Here is a 5,437-nt window from a genome sequence, read left to right as displayed (position 1 = left end):
AATATTGCACGTCAGATTAAACTGTGCTTGCAGCTGCCTTTGCAGTAAGGGATGGTGTAGTTTACTGTACAACAATATCAGCTGAAAAGTCAATCTGGAAATAGCAGGTGCCTCAACCGAGCTTCCTGATGGTGGTGTGACCCCTTGGGTCACCTCATCAGCATCTTCCCATATGGAAGAGCTCCATCCCCATCAGATTCCATCCCCATGCCCAATACCATGTAACTTCCAGCCTCCCAGTGTCCTGCAGCAAGGAGTTCTCCCACCTAAAGATGCCCTCTGTAAATGAGACCTCCCTAGTTTGTTTTGCAGGTGGTGGCGTGACCTTGGGTTTGTTCGTTCAGTGCCCTTGTTCTCCCCATTGCAAGAGGAACAGCCCCGTGGTTTGGGGGGCTTTGCAAAGCTCACATGGGCAGCACTGGGAGCTGGACAGTCACAGTGTGTGTTGGAGTGGAAAACAGTGCTGCACAGACAGTGTCACCAACATGGAGCACTTTAGGTCAGTTTACATCATTTTAGGCTGGCTGTTATAACCCTACCCAGGTTTCTCAGTCAAGTCCTACAGTGGACCCGTCATTATGAGATGTGTTTTTCCACTGCAAAGCCTATAAAAAAAAACATAAGCAGGAAGTTTGATCTCCAGGGAGATGAAAAGTCCTACCAACGCCACCTTTTATTGGAGCTTTAGTTATGTTGAAATAACCTCTCACTGCTGTGTATCAGTTTGTCCATGTGTTTTCTTGTGGATACGGTGCAGTCCAACGCTGATATTTTGCCTTACTAATGCAGAGAGAATGTGCTTGAAAGAAAGCCAAGCTGAAGGGAATCTGTACCTTGCTGGTGGACTGGATATGCTTTTTGCCTCTGTGTGTGAGCAAACTAACTTCGCTTTAGGCCACTGCATTCCCTGCTCAGCACCTGTCAGGGAAGTGATTTGGAAAACCGTGGGGAGTGGATGCTGCTGGAAGCTCAAAGTCAGTGAGCATGGTCTCTGGCCCCATGGCTTCCAGGAAAAGCACAGTTGAAATGGACTTGGCTTGTCCCAGCACTGCCCTGCTCCCAGGAGGAAAACAATTGGGATGCAGGTTTGTGAAACAGAAGCAGGATTAGGGGTGCAAGGGTGCAATACAGTCACTCTGCTCCTAGTCCTGCAGCATGGATGTGAGTCTGGCACTAACTGATCTTGGCTGAGCTGCCTGGATGAGTCCTTGGTAAATCAGGGCTTGGAGAAAACTGCTTCCCTGACATCTGTTGATTTCAGTGGAAGTCAGACAGTCAAACACCTTGCAGGCTCTGTGTCTAATCTGGTGAGCCCAGTGCAAGCGAGATGCAATCCTACCATTTCTATCCTGCCACCACAGGAATGAAAATATTTTCCTTCATCATCTGCAAAAGACAAAGGACAGACTGCAGTCTGACGGTGGGGAGGCTGGGATTCATCCCACTGGGAATCACACTCACCTGGGGATGCTGGTCTGACTGTCCCTGGCGGTGGGAGAGACTAGAGGAAGGGCGCTGAAGAATTTCCCAGGGCTGAGCTAAAAGCCAGCTTTTAGCTGGCTACAGAATCCTGAAAGGGGCTACAAATCATGAAGACACCAAGTAAAATGTATGCAAAAGCCACGAGTGACATACAGGCAGAAGTTGCAGGTATTTAAGTCACTTAGGCATTATTAACAGATAGGTTTCTTTGACATGTGCCTTGCAGCGGGTTAAAATAAAAGACCAGCGTGGTCCCTGCTGGACTTGCAGCTCCTGAAAACAGAGGCAGCCCCAGTGTATAATAGGATCTTCACCGCTGCTGTGGGGCTTGAATAACATTATGGTGACTTTGCATAGATTTTTGCCCTTAATGCAAATAGGGAAATGACTTTTTAATCAGGTAAGATAAGGCTGAAACATGATAGATAGAGTTCGGCTTGTTAATGAAATACAAAGAAGTAGCCTGTAGCTTCATAAACTATTCTTAAAAATAATGCAATGTTAAGAAAAAATTGGTTTCTTTGGCTACCAGTCATGTGAGAGAGCCTTGATGCAAATCTTTGTAATGAGTGCATTTCGATGAGCGTTTGAAAAATATATATGTATTTATTTGCATTGATATGTTTATATGGCTTTACATATCAACTTAGTCAGGAAAAATTGAATAAAATGTCTCAGGTCTGGGAAATGAGAAGAGATTATGAAAAGCAGATTTAATATAGCACCGTTTTTTGATGTTTGTGGCACATTTCATCATATTGCCAGAGACACCCAATTACACAGCTTGCAGAGTAATCAGCAAATGGGGAATCCGAAGGAGAATATTAACTGTGGCCTTTTTTTTCCCCTTCCTCCTCCTCCTTCTTTAGCAAATATTATGTTATGCTTTATGGAAATGGATCAAAATGCCACATGTGCAGTTAATACTGAGCTCTGGAGCTCTTTCAAATCTTATTTTTCCCCTCACATTGTATTTTTCTGGAACAAACCTCCTGATAACTTTAGGACATGGTCTTCAAGGCCAAAACACCACCTTAAACTTCCTGCAGGTTTGGGTTCCAGTTTTAGCAGGTGGCTGACTTTACCTCATCAACCTCGTGTAAGGGGAAAATTGACTTATTAATTGAAAATAAGCACATGCAGGGACATGATCACAGCTCATACATTTGTTTCCCTCTTTGTGAAGGCAGGAATTTACTGAGCTGTTTGGTGGCCTTGAATATCACAGACACTCCTTACCCACATGGTTTTTTATATTCAAAGCAGACCTGTAACTGAAGTGAAAAAGGAGACCTAATGATTAATATTCCCCTTATTGCAGAAAGAAAACAGCAGTTGTTGCAGTCTAGGACAATGGGCTGGATGATATTTTGTGTGCATGTGATCAAACAGTCTTCAAAGACACTGATGGAACTGGGTCAAACACATTAGCACCAAAATTCTTGCAGGCAGGGGTGTTCCCAGTCTCTGCCCACGTTCCCACTGTTCTGGTTCTCTGCCTGGTTTGGGAAAAAGTCACTTTTATTGAGAATGCCTGAAAAGTTATTAATCATTGTTACAAATGCACTTGCATTTCCTTCCAGATGATTTTTTCCCTTCTATATTTTTTCCTCTACAATGTTTCTACAGTTGGGAAAAGAAATTAGGGAATCACACTGATGTGGGATTATATTCTGAAATTGAATAATTTGACTTTTTTTTTTTTCAAGAGCTTCATTATCCTACAACTTCAGGAAAATATTGATGAACTCAGAAATTTTTTTTCCATCAGCTTCATCAGGCATCAGATTGGGCCTGTAGCCAAGATGAAAAGCCCTTGACATTGTTAGAAACTTCTTGCCCAAGCAGCAGTTTCACCTTCCAGGAGATGTTCAAACTAACTCTGAGGGAGCAGCAAGGTAGAGGAACAAGGTTTGTAGAAGTTTCTCTCCCGTCTTCTGCAGCACAGCCCACCATGGCTAGACTTACAAAAAGGGGACAGGTCTTCCATCTAAAGAACAGAAACATCCTCAAAATCACAGGGAAGCCCCAGTCGTTTGAGAATGGTCAAATTTATCCTGCACCACTGTTTAAAGATGCACTCTCTGGTCAGGTCTTTCCCATCATCACCTCATCAAGCATGAATTTTTTTCCTGGCTTGTGCTGGAAGGTGATGAGAGAGTAGAGCCCCTGTGCTTGCCTTGCACAAGGTGCTGCAGCCACTGCTTTAGTGTCTTGTGGCCAAGGGGGACTTTTCAGCTGCCACTCCAGCTGGAGACATCGACCCCAGCAGCAAGAAGCTGTTATTCTGCACCTTTTTATGCAGCCTTTTCCATGAGGTCCCAGCCTCAGGTGCTGTTTAATGACTGATTCGCAAAATAAATTTTCCTTGATTTTTTTTTTCTTTTTTATTAGCGGAGTATGAAAACAGGCAATAATTTTACAGAAAGCAGGACTGGCACAATCGGTACATAGCATCATGCTGCAGCTTTTCAGAAATGAATATAAACTCTTCTTTTTTCTTCTCCTTTTACCTACCAGAATAAATAAATATGATACACATTTGAGTTTCTCAGTAGTGAATTCTAAAGCACAAGGTCTTACACTACAGCTCAATTTTACAGCGATCTGTACAGTATATTACTTTGATTTCCTTTGTGTTCTTTAAAAGCCTTTGTTCCTTTGCAAGATGGGTTTGACACACAAACACGGATACACTTTGGAGCTAACTGTATGCCTTGGGTCAGAACCTGGGAAAAAAGAATAAATTGGTTGCCTCCTGGCATGAGAAAATAAACCAAAAACTTATTTTCCATCGCACAGACACATCTGAAGTTCTGCTCTATGGGATGGACCCTCTCAATTGCCAGAGCAGCTAGAAAGGGTTTTGGCCATTCATAGGGTACCATGTGCACCATTTAACTTGCTTTGGGTTTAATATGTTTAATATGTTAATATGGGTTTAATTTTAGAGAGATTTTGCAGAGGACTTCCAGCTTGAAACCCGGACTATTAAAAATATAACTGTATGTTTTTGTTAGTATATGATAAATCGTATGTTCTTCACAACTCAATTTGGGAGTTAAATGTTGTCCTTTTCTCCTCTGAAGTTGGTGCAATTATTCCACTCTGGCATCACGGCAGTGATGAGGGTCTTACTTTATGTAGTGTCTGGGTCTTACTCTACAAATCACACAGACTGCATGACCTGGGACACGCCCTGAACTTTGCACAAGGTGCTGAGGCCATGCTTAGCACTGGCACTGACGAGAGCCTTCGTTAGTGGGGACACCCACGGACAGAGGAGGCACCTCAGCTTTTGCATCTCTTCCCCAGGCAGCCCGAGGGAGCTGGGGACAATGAGGATGCTGTCATCTGTGCAGCTGGGAACCAAGCAGAGTGTCTGCAAAGCCTGTGGAAAACAGGGAACGTTAATCATTACTGGGCTGTTTTGTAACGTGGTGGGAAAGTCGCAGCCGTGCACCAGAGAAGGGGATTTTTTTTGGTTTGTTCCTGCGCTGCTGAAAATTTGTTTGGGTCTTTCCTTTTCTTATCTTTCCACTGTGGATTTGGGCTGAGAGCAGATCTATGCAGAAAAGTAGCTGTTTTTCACTCAATTGAAAAAAAAAAATGGAGATGTATTACGCTGCTCTAGAACAGATCATAAAAAATCAGCAAGGGGCACATGGAGGAATAAGGAGGGAGGAAAAGAAAAATCAACGCAGCTTGTAAAAACCAGCAGGAAAGTTCTGTAATTGACTTTTTTCAAGCTTAATTGAGTTATGTCTCATAGCTACTGTAATTAAACTAATAGAATATGGTGGATTTGAATTTGCATTTCTTTTCTACAGAGGTTTATTTAATCCTTTATGTATGAACTCTTCAGAAATGTCCTGACGTAATTCAAAATTGTCATGTCAATGGAATTACCACACGTGGCAATTCCAGGGACAGAAATAACTACAGTTCCCTCCTC

This window comes from Neopelma chrysocephalum, unplaced genomic scaffold, assembly GCF_003984885.1.
Source record: "Neopelma chrysocephalum unplaced genomic scaffold, ASM398488v2 Primary Assembly neopelma1_64, whole genome shotgun sequence".
NCBI classification, from domain to species: Eukaryota; Metazoa; Chordata; class Aves; order Passeriformes; family Pipridae; genus Neopelma; species Neopelma chrysocephalum.
This window is presented reverse-complemented; position numbering follows the sequence as displayed.